We start from the raw sequence: 12456 nt of genomic DNA on the forward strand, positions 1-12456 counted from the left end.
AAGCATAACAAAGATAACAGAGGCTGGGCTTTCACACCCATCACTCATCATGGTGTGTATGTGCGTGTTGACATTACAGCTGAACTGTTATTTGATCAGGGCACTGATCTAAGTGTCTGTGGTGATTAGCTGTAATCTGCTTTACCAGGCTGTGATCTATGGTCTACAGCTGGATGGGGAGGGTGTGTGTGCGTGTGTGTGTGTGGGTTTTTTTTGTTGTTATTTAGTTTTCTGTAGTTAGCGTGTAGCAATGTTTTGGAAAATGTGTTTTGGTTTTGTTTCCCATATGAAAACATCTTTCATTCATTTTAAGTCAGACGTCAGTGAGACTACGGAAGTGCCTTTGTGGCTTCCTGTGTGTGCATGTGTGTGTGTTGGTGGAAGAGAGGCTAGGGTCCTGCTGTTGTGTTGCGTCTAGGTCAGATGAGATCAAACACTTGACTGCACTTTACACCCAAACACAGCATGCCAGAGATGAGATCAAACATCAGGGCATCCAAACAACCTGCGATATTCACTCTGCGTGTCAACAGATCACACACACACAGACACGTACAGTCAGTCAGGGAGCATCTGAGGTTAAACTACAGTAGATAAGGAACACACACACACACACACACACACACACACACTTGGGGAGGATGTTCCAGGCCATACATTAAAGTTACAGTGTATGTGTGGCTTCTCACACACCTGATTAAAGGTGAACTTGTGTAAAATTACCAGACTTAGACAATAGTCCAGCAACGACAACTGTTTAGAACCAGGAGAAACCAGTGAGATACATGTTGACCCACCTGCTGTCTGTAAAAGTGTGGCTGGATGTGGCTCTAAAGGAAAATTTCCAGACAAAAAGCTAAATCCTGACATGGAAACAAGTTAGGTGATTGACAATGCAGAGAATCAGCTGGAAATGGGATTGATGAAAAAGGAAAGTGCTCGGTACTCATTAAAAAATTTGAAATACTTGTTTGTTCACTGGAGAGTTTTACAAAAGGGTGCAGCATGATGGATATTTCATACAGGTCTGAGGCTGCATTTCTACAGACAAAGCCGGAGTTTGTTCAAGATTTTTGTCCTTAGTGCTAATAAAAGACCAGCGGATGGAGACCACCATTCTGTCTTAACTACAAACCAAACCAAAATAAGGAACACATTCTCAGTTTCCTGTTTTACTTCATCCTCACCTACAATTCTCTTTGCATTTCTTCTTTGCCTTCCCCCTTCCACTTGTTCCTCACCCTCCTTATATTCATCTACAGTTAATGTGGGAGTGATTGAGGAGGCCCGTACGAGCAGGCTGACAGAGCTCATCTCTGTCCCGTGATGCATGCCTTTCCCAGGCCTCCCTGCTGCCCTATTACACCCTGATTAATTGGCCCTGCTTAAGTCAATAACTCATCCGTTAAAAAACAAAAAGCTCCAGTCGAGAGGAGGAGAAGAAGGAAACCAGAGGGGCAATGAACGAGGATGAAAAAGAGGAATGAGGAAGAAAATAATGGAGCAGTTATAAGAACTTTGAAATGCTGTCATGCACGTGTTGTCATTACACATTACAGCAAGGACAGGTTTTTAAACGATACCTGCTGCCTTATCCCTTAATTATTTTTACTTTTTTTGAATTTTTTAACTGATTTTTCACTAAAAATGAAAATCAAGAAAGAGTATTCTGTGTTTATATTTCAGAGGGTTTGCATTTATGCTAAGGTGCTATTATCTATCTACCAACCCATCTAGCTCCAGTAAAATATCTGGTGCATCGTTGTGAAGAAGAGAATCAAATAACACTGACCACTGACTGTTGAGTAGATGAGCTTCTTCTTCAGGGAGACAGTTCCAAAATTCATCTTGTCTGACTTCCTGCGTTGAGTGTGTGTAATGTGTCAATCAATAGCTTCATTTTCACCATCATGATCCTCCCTGTCATGATACTGTTGCACTAAAGTAGAAAATATGTCTCTTTTTTCCCTATGCCATAAATCACACTTATCTCAGCAAGCTCTGACTCGTCTTCAGTTCTCTGTTGACCTGATTGACGGGCTGACAGATGGACTGTTTTGCTCTTTTAGAATATTTAATTTCGTTATATATATATCACACTTTTCATTAACAGGATGCAAGATGGAAACATTATATCTGCCGCTTCAAACAAAAAGGAATCCATGAACTATTAATGTTTGTGTAACCAATATGGCTGTCGTTCATGTTGTAATCCAAAACTTTGACCTTCTAAATTTGCCAAGAAACCACAGCTAACTAAACATATTTTTTCATGTTGTTTCCACTACTTTTATGCTACTGTAGCTGTGAACTGCACTACCTTTTGGTTACCATATGATTTAACTAAGGTGTTTTCATTTTGTTTTTGAATGTTTCATGCCAATTCTGCTGTCTATTTGGGTAAACAAGTCTTTCAGGACTGGTTAACTTTACTAACTCCTATCCATAGCTTAAACACATACTGTAGCTTTAACATAAACACACAACAGACATAATTGAGCTTAATTTGACTGACAGGTCAGTTAGACCTGTCAGTCTAACTGAAAGACTGACACCTGTTTACCCAAATATACAGCGGAACCTTTTAGCAAGACATTATATCAGTCATCCAGGTCATCTTATTGAAGCACAATCAATGAAGCGTTGAAGCAATTTAGGCTACTATGTTTACACCGTTTAAAGCTATTCCAGAAATGACCTACAGAGTTCCATTCTTTGGGTCCATTTGTTTACAAATGTTGAGCTATCAAGACATTGCATGGTTTCTGTAATCCACTGAGAGTATTTGGACTCTGGATTTACTAATGGAAGTTTAGCACATAAAAAACTGATGAAAGGAGACAAAGGAGTTGAACCTACAGCACGTACAGTGCCTACAGCAGGTGGGTACATGGTTAAGTTATGACTGTAGAGTGAAACACCGTAGGTGGGGAAAGGTAGTTGAGGGAGGCAGGGCCACAGGGGGAGTTGAGCAAGAACTATGGACACTTAACCAGTGGAGCTGGGTGTCCTCTTCTTCACAACCTATCTGCTCTCTCCAATGCTATGGATGGTTGACATAAAGTATAAAGGTGTGCAAAATAAAATACTAAAAATATCACAATTTGTGTCTAGTATGTGTAAAACTTCTGTGCTCTTTATAAAAATCTGTGGGCTACTATTTTGGTGTCCATGACTCACCTGCACCTGTCTGCTCTCTGTCTCTCTCTAATGTGGAGTGACACATTTAAGCAGGTGTGTTAGCCTCATGTTGGTAACAACTGAACGTCAAATCTGCTAAATCATCAATACCTGTAACATTCACTGCTTCGTCAAGTTCTCTTTATATTTGACTAAATGCCACAGACACAGACACAGACTTGTTTTCACAGCTCAGTGAAGTCTAGTAAAATGAAAAGGAGAGAAAGACAAATGTCGATGGAGAGTTTTTAGAAATCTCTTCTTCTCTGTCTGCCACGTGGATGTACACGTCAGTTACTTGAATGTACATAAACACATGCATCAAATGGAGAAGCTCAGCAAAGTCCGTAGATTTGTGTATGTGTGGAGGAGGCTAAGACATGTAGCCTTCGATCCGTGGAGCTTCTCTCTCTGTGCTGGTAGTGAGGAGTGATGAGTGGAGTCAGATGGGATTTTCTTTTTTTCCCTGCGTTGAGGGTTACAGACGGTGGTAATAGAGCTCCTTAGCCACAGGCTGTCTTTGTCCTACATAAAAGTTTCCGTAAAACCTCCTTTTAAACTGAAAGGTCACGGGAAGCGTCCTGAGCTGAGCCAATCATTATCCTCCACAGACGTCTCGTCAGCCATGACAGCTGCGTGTCTGTCGACCTTGTCTTGACGCATGCTGACAGACAGATGCAAAAAAATTAAAGTAAAGTAAATACACCACATGCACTCAAACATACAAATAACACTACAAATAACACACTGATGACACACACACACACACACATTTATGTATATACCTATATTTATGTATATACATACAGTATATATATATATATATATATATATATATATATATATATATATATATATATATATATATATATATATATATATATATATATATATATATATATATATATATATATATATATATATATATACACACACACACACTATACACAAATGACTATAATCTACTTCTCTACCTGTTTAGGGTTCATGGCCTGCTGTAGATGTCATAATTATCATCATCATTTTGGGTTTGCTAATTTTGTATTTAACTACTTAAGCTAACATATAGCAATTATTCTATATTTTGGCTAACCATTAGCATTTTTTTAAATTTGGCTACTTTTAGTTTTTTTAGTTGAACTGATTGTTAGAAATGATTTTGCTGATTCATCATTTGTGTTACCTGTGTTAGTTTATAGCCATTATTGTTATATTCTTTGCCACCTTTCAAGTTATCCATCCATCCATCCATTTCTTTCGCTGATCCATTACCGGGTTGCGGGGCAGCAGTCGCTATCACCACCACCCAAATCACTTACTGCGGGTGATGAGTCCACTGGGACCTTTCAAGTTATATTTTTTCCTAATTTTCTGTCTAGGCTTACTACTTAGACTTGGCTAAATGTTCTAAATGTTAGTGCAAGTTGATTTTTGTATATTTATCACCTGTGTTTGCCCTGCATTTTAAAACTCTTAGTTGCTTGTAGCTTTTTCTTAGCTACTGTGTGTGTGTGTGTGTGTGTGTGTGTGCGTGTGTGTGTGTGTGTGTGTCTGTGTTTACACTGGAGACAGTGGCAGTTGTATGCGGACAGCTTATTCTTGTTTTGTTTGATAAATTACTACGCCTGTGTATGACACACTGTCCATAAATCAGTCAGGACCGTCTGCTGAACACACCCACAGCCACAGAATCACCTGTAAGTCTATCAACACATGCCAGGAAACTGACTCGCTGCTGCAGCCATACACAACGTGCATCATAAATCTGTCAGTGTTATTAACAGGGTGGCAATGAACTAAACAAGACTTGGCACAGTAAAGTTTGCGTAGTGTCAGAAGATTGGGGCGGCCGCGGCTTTATTACCTCTCTAAAATGTCACAGGGTTAATGTTGATGTTTACAAAAAAAAAAAAAAAAACAGCATCAAACCACTCTAATGTGATGAATGGAACTCTTTTTATAGCAAACAAACATGACAGTCTCTTAGAAACCTGCTGTGATATGGTGTGGCAGTACTGGACCAGCATCCATGGTCTATATTACAGCAGGTCGCACCAAAGTCTGGCCCCGGGATCTAAACTGGCACTTGGAAAGGTTTTACATGGCGTCACACTACTTTCTACGTATTCATTTTATATTGATTGTTTAATTATGTTTTATTTTAAGTTTACTTTTCACATGTAAACATAAGTCAAATATTGTAGAAATCTTATTATTGTTATTATGAAGCTTTTCTTCTGTGTTCTATGGCCATATTAATTCAGCAAATGATGAAATTGATTGGTACTGTAGCTGTTTATTGGTGAATGTTTGGTAAAGTTGTGAAGCAGAAACTACTGTATCTGTTATAAGATAATACCATAAGCTCATGTAAAATGAGTTATCTATACATGCATTCATCAGCTAAAACCAGGAAAAGAATCCATTTAGATTTTCCTGCAAGCAGAGCCAATCTTCTTCTTTTAAAAAAAGCATATGATATTTATTTATGAATGTCCTGGTATGTGCTGAATGGATTATGCTGGAATATTAAACAGAAACATTAATCCAGTGAGAAGTAAACCAGGGCATATGTGCTGCATTGATTTTCCTCTGCAAAAAAAAATATACAACACATAAAAAGTCCCTTCCATTCAAACTTCACTCTAGTGTTGAATTTTAGTTTTTTGTCTACTTCCTGTGCTTTAACTTTGATAATGAACATGGAAAACATCATGAACTGTACCAAAGAAATTGAGGGGGGTTTGTTATTATTATTTGGTTGGTTTTGGCTCTCATGATTCAGTTGCTATGTCCAGATCTTCTTAGCACAATTTATATCGAGGTTTCGTACATTTCACCTTAACTCAGAACTTACATATAATTACATATTACATATTGAAAACTATTGCTTTTACATGGAGTTATTCACAGTGAACAGCAATGGAGACCACATGGAAAGTCTGCTGTTGAATTCTTAGTTTTCCTCCACTCCAAATGGTCTGTTTAAACCATGGTCATGAGCCATAATGAAGGGAGAAAATGTAAAAAATAAATAAATAAATAAATAAAGGCGTACCACCAGTGTATGCAAACAGAACCGTCTTTCACATCAGAGAGAGGGAACAAGACTTTCTAAATGGATATGTAGTGGCTGTAGTGAGGTAATAGTGAAACTACGTAGGTCGAGGACCTCCTCTGTATATTTTACTTCATATTATGTATGTTTCCTTAATGTGACATTCAACAGGATGAATATGACATTTTGTCTGGGTTTTGTTTTGTCTCTTTTAGTTTAATTTGAATAGAAAAGATTTTTTTTAAAATAAAAGTATTCTGTTTTCCTAACATTTGGTCTCTTAATAGAATTTGATACATTTACAATGAATCTCCAGCCTACAGTATTTATTACTAAAAAACGCCAGCACTTACCACTGTAAGGAAAATGTCCATGGTTTCACAGGTTTCCACTGATCCCTCCAACATACACGCGGTGCATTGACTGTGTCTGAATGTGATGCTGGTGTGACAGAATGCTTTAATTATGGATTAATTGTGTCATTAACAGGTTTCTGCTGTTGGCACCACATTGGGCCTGTCAAGGTTAATTACTAGAACATGTTTATTTGCTGTCAGCCACTGCGGCAGGCTGTCACATGCATGGAAACAGACACACACGCATGCAGGCACAGTGGTGCTGTTCACTCCAACGATCCACAGACAGACCTTGTGTCCTTCATGCCTTCCAAGTTTTCATCTGCTCCTTTGGTTGATTCATTAACACTGTTTCTACAGTGATTCACCAACAGTCAATTCCTTCACGTTCAACAGCCCAAACACACACACACACACACACACACAGGAGTCACCACAGGTGGGACAAATAGACAAATAGTGATGTGATAGAGAGCACAGTCACTGTCCTGGTGGAACCTGTTGTACTTCATCTCTTGATAGGATAGTTCAGGAGGAGGCATCTTGTTTTTAGAAGTGTGTGCTTAAGACTGAAATAAGCCTGATACGTACTCCACAAGAACCAAAAAACTATTCCCATGGTGGATGTTTTTTCTTGCCAGAATGTAGCATAACACCAGAGACATCAACCCCTTATTCCTGAGAAGTCTACATTAGAGCCACTCACTACAGCGCAGGTTCTGTGACCAAAGTATTGTCTGAAGGAGGTGAACAATGTGGTGTTTATACGGCAGAAATACAACTACGGATCCCAGAGCTAAAGCGCTAATTCAGCCTTGCGTAAAAACCAATCCGGAGTTTTGGTACGGAGATCTCAAATACAGGTCCCGGAGAGGAGAGGTTTGAAGACTTCAGCTCTGTGTCTGAATGGAGCTGTGGTCAGCCCTGTCTCTCTGTAACCTCTTACCCCAGTCTACCCTGCTCAACGCCACACAATAACAACAATGGCAGATGCCAGGCTATATCTGACCAAGCTAGAGGCTAAATCAGCTACATGCTGTGCCACAGTTAATTATTATCGGGTTTGGAGCCCCATCTGGAGCAGCAAAGGCAGAACACCACTCTTCTGGTGATAGCATGTTAAAACGAGGGAGACACAGCACCACATAGAGGCCTGTGATATGTACTACAGGGAGTCGTAATCATCTGCTCCTTTTAAACATGGAATTTCCCTGTGCCACGTCGATGTGAAAGACCCCACTTCATAGTTCTTCTGCACTGCTGTAGAGTATGTACTAACCCCTTTATTTCAGTTTATCTACTTCAGGACTACAAAGAAGTGACGTGGTAAGAGTCATGCAGAATTTCTTTGGGGTTTCGTTTTGGTGGTTAGGGTTAGGGTTGTTTGTGTCAGGAAGGGGGAAGATGCATTGATAATAGAACTTTAGTTTTTTGAGAATGGCTTCACCACCTCAATGACCCACAATGTCTGTCCTGAAGTCCATTTTTAGGCAGTTAGATTAAAAAACAACAACATCCAGTGCATGTCAGTTTTGTTCTTGATTTTAGTTCCAGTTTATCAGTGTTTTTCATTAACTAGAACTGAAAATAAGACTTTGTAACAGATGTTCCACAGATGGAACAAAAAAATGTCATCCCCATCATAAAAAAATGGGAGGACCTAGGAGCGGACACAGAAACAGGAGCAGGTTAGTACAAGCGGTTATTACAGAGAATGAATTGAAAATGTAAGTTGAAACAAGCAGCAGGGAGGCAGTGGAGCTGAAGCAAGGGTACAGGCAGGATTTCTGCTGCTGATGAGCGACTGTGGAGGCAGAAGGTGACAGTGGTGGAGCTGCTGACCCAGGAGAAAAACCAAAGGAACCAGCATTCTGGAAAAACCAGAACCAGGAACTGCACAGCTGCAGGAATAAAATCTCAAACTCACAGAGTCAACTCATTACACCACCAGGTTGCTGGTGTAATTCTGGTCGGGTGCTGTGGCAACGACGAGCAGGTGTCCTGTCCATAAGGTGGCCCCTATCCCGTGATGAGCTGGGATTACCGGCAGGTGTGTCTGACCATCAGCGTTAACACAGTAACGGTGAGGTCAGAGAGGACACAGGACACCAGACTTTATACAAAGTGCAAGATAATACCAAAAAGTCCAAAGTACACACAACCCCCCTCCTGACATAACAGCTGCACTGCAGGAAAATAACAAGAAAAATAAAAACTGTAAATGTAGTTTCATGATGACAGATGACAAATGTGTTCATTTAATATATATGTCACATTTCTCTGTTTTTATATACAGTATATACTAATGATGTTGTAGTAGTTCCTTACTTCCAGTACTAAGAAAGACAAATAGAGTAAGAGTGTTACACACAAACAAACACAACACACTCTTTACAGTTCCCCACAAATGACACTCTTAGGGATTCTTTAAGCTAATCAGGAAGAACTCAGAACAGAACACAGAAATGCTAAGAGGAAGGAAGTGGGACAGACAAATTGGAGAAGAAGAAGAAGAAGAAGCTGGTGGGGCTACTTTGATTGATTTCATCTGTAATCTCTTCACTAACTCATCTCCTGACATCTCTATTTCCCTCCCCCTCTTTCTTTTTCTCTTGGCTGAGCAGCTGTGAAAAGACAAACCATTTATCAGCCTGTCAGCTTCTGCTGCCTGTTATTTCAGCCAGTCAGACTGCACCATGGCTTCCAAAGCTCAGTAACTGCAACTAAGACAAGCTGGGATGGACGCACACACACACTCCGGACACAAGAGTGTGTGTTCAGTCTCATCAAAATAACCATAAAGATATTTCAGAAGTATTCATACACACCTGTATATACTATAGGTGAATGTAACATAGAGATGCGATGTTATTATACCAACCTATTACCTACCTGACCGACACAAACACCCAGGCTTTTGACGTAGTGACAGACTGACTGGTGGTGGTGGCGTCAAACGCCTGTGCCAAAAAGCAAACGGAGAAAACACGGTTTAAGAGCGACATCTAGTGCATATATTGAAAATGTGAGCCTAAGATGACGTTAAGCATCTGAAGCCACACAAAGTAAGTATATATATATATATATATATATACTGTATATATAACCACCAACTCCTGGACAGTCTGTGGTGTAATGTGGTGTTGGTGGATGGAGTGAGACATGATGTCCCAGATGTGCTCAATTGGATTCAGGTCTGGGGAACGAGCGGGCCAGTCCATAGAATCAATGCCTTCATGATGCAGGAACTGCTGACACACTCCAGCCACATGAGGTCTAGCATTGTCTTACATTTGTGAAAGTAAAAGTGAATTACTTGTCATTGTGACATAATTGTCAGTACTTAAACTTAAACTTAAACTTATCTTTATTTGTCATTTGTGACATAGCACAGCACAGCACACCATGCACAATGAAATTTAACCTCTGCATTTAACCCATCACCAAGTGAACAGTGGGCAGCCATGGTCGGCGCCCGGGGAACCGAAGTCCGCTTCCTTTACCACTAGGCCACCACTGCCTCATAAAAGTCTCCTGAGAGATTGACAAAAATTGCCATAGCTGACTGTTTTTCAAGTCATCCAGGCAGGGTATTGGGTTAAGTTTTCAACCAGCAATGATCACGTCTCAGTTAAACTTCATAAACTATGATATTGCCTCTGCACAAGAATGTACCTAATGGCAGTCAGGCTACCTCTGGCGAGGACATGGAGGGCTGTGTGGCCTCCCAAAGAAATGCCACCCCACGCCATTACTGACCCACTGCCACTGACATGGGGCCCTCATACCACCCTCATGGAGTCTGCTTCTGATCGTTTGAGCAGACACATGCACATTTGTGGCCTGGTGGTTTACTCCACCTGTTCCTCCTTGCACAAAGGCGGAGGTAGTGGTCCTGCTGCTGGGTTGTTGCCCTACTACGGCCTCCTCCACGTCTCCTGATGTACTGGCCTGTCTCCTGGTAGCGCCTCCATGCTCTAGACACTACGCTGACAAACACAGCAAACCTTCTTGCCACAGCTTGCATTGATGTGCCATCCTGGACGAGCTGCACTGCCTGAGCCACTTGTGTGGCTTGTAGATTCCGTCTCATGCTACCACGAGAGTGAAAGCACCGCCAGCATTCAAAAGTGACCAAAACATCAGCTAGAAAGCATCGGAACTGAGAAGTGGTCTGTGGTCACCTCCTGCAGAACCACTCCTTTATTGGGTGTGTCTTGACAATTGCCTATAATTTCCACCTGTTTTCTATTCCATTTGCACAGCAGCATGTGAAATTGATTGTCAAGTGTTGCTTCCTAAGTGGACAGTTCGATTTCATAGAAGTGTGGTTGACTTGGAGTTACATTGTGTTGTTTAAGTGTTCTCTTTATTTATTTTTGAACAGCCCCCCCACACACACACACACACACACACATATATATATATATATATAACATAGTATAAGATAAAAGTTTTTCAGTTGACCTTGCAGAGGGCTGGCCAGAGGATGAGGACTGAGAGCTGTAAAATGAAAAAAAGAAAAATAATTTTAAAAATAAATAACATTGGAGACATTACTATTGGGTTTTATAAAAAATAAATTGTTAATTATAAATGGTAAGCATGCTGTGGCTTATTACCATTTAAAATTAAAGGCAGAGAACAGTTAGGACTTAAAAAAAAAAGAAAAAATATGCCATGTGTCTGCATATGTACAATGCCAAAATTCTTCTTACCAAAAATGTGTGTACATTTTTCCATTCTTGAATTTGACATTGGTTAATGAGCCCAGGTTTTCTCAGGAATAAAATAAAACAAAAACCAGCTGGTTATGTTCATTAGCATTTTAATTGACAAAGCAAGAAAACATTGATTACAGTAGCAGAGTCATCAGTTCTTGGAGGGGGGGGGCAGGGGATGTCAACCTTACTAAACAAAAATGTCTGAAAACATGTGTAGGCACTGCCTAATGAAATCAAGGATCTTGTCAGCTAAAAGAAACCAGCTCTGTAAGGCAACAGTTAGGATGGCTGCTTCATTTCTCTGGCCAAAAAAGAGCAAGTGTAAAGGTTGAATTACCTCAAGATTTTAACAATATAAAACACTGGTGTTTCAAAAGATTTTTTTTAAAAACATCAGACGTTTTAAATATGTTTACCCCTTCAATCACTTGAACTGTGTAAATTGGTTTTACTATGCACTGCATGGCAATGCTACCTCATGGTGGTGTCCCAGTGTCACTTTTCGTACAGCACCACTCTGCTACAATGTTGGCATTAACTGCAGAGTCATTCTCATGGAAGAGCGCTAAGAGTTAACAGTAGCATTTGTTTTTTTACACACAATGATTCAAATGAACGTCTGAATGAATGAGCGAATGATTATTTACAGGTGACAAAAAAGATTTGAGGCCATGGGAGAAGGACAAGTAAGAGGAGGAAGATGGAATGCAAAAAGGAAACTCTCAGTTTTCAAAAATTGTCCATGTACAAGAGAGGAAGAAAGTGTGCAATATCTGTCTGCCCTTAAAGAGAAACAGCAGTGGCAAAAATCCCTGCATTCTGATTTTACCCCAAGAGAAAATTAGAACAAATTCAACAGATTTCAATTCCTCACGTTACAATTAATGTTTATAACTTACAAGGATTAAAAATCGAGCAGTTTCTTTAAGCACAAACCCATGAAAGTAGAAGCAATTTGTTGAACCCAGGGGGCGGGGGGAAGAGAAAAAGTAACTTCTTTACAGTTTTAATTCATTTACAGTTAACTTAAAAACGGTCAGAGCACTGGTTCTTGGCCAGTCTCGTTTTCCACAGAGACTGTGAAAAGCCATGTGTGTCAACTGCTCCTCCCTGGTTGCTGTTCCCTCAACCCCCCCCC

At 40.1% G+C, this 12456-nt stretch overlaps 1 non-coding gene across 1 annotated transcript; it reads right to left on the bottom strand.

Moving 5' to 3' along the window:
- Window positions 1-10124: 10124 nt before the first annotated feature.
- LOC112486524 (U4 spliceosomal RNA) lies at window positions 10125-10265 on the bottom strand. The gene has a single exon (XR_003048980.1). It is a non-coding gene; the product is annotated as a U4 spliceosomal RNA (small nuclear RNA).
- Between the last annotated feature and the right edge of the window lie 2191 nt (window positions 10266-12456).

Source organism: Cynoglossus semilaevis, chromosome Z (assembly GCF_000523025.1).
Source record: "Cynoglossus semilaevis isolate Cse_v1.0 chromosome Z, Cse_v1.0, whole genome shotgun sequence".
Lineage (NCBI taxonomy): Eukaryota > Metazoa > Chordata > Actinopteri > Pleuronectiformes > Cynoglossidae > Cynoglossus > Cynoglossus semilaevis.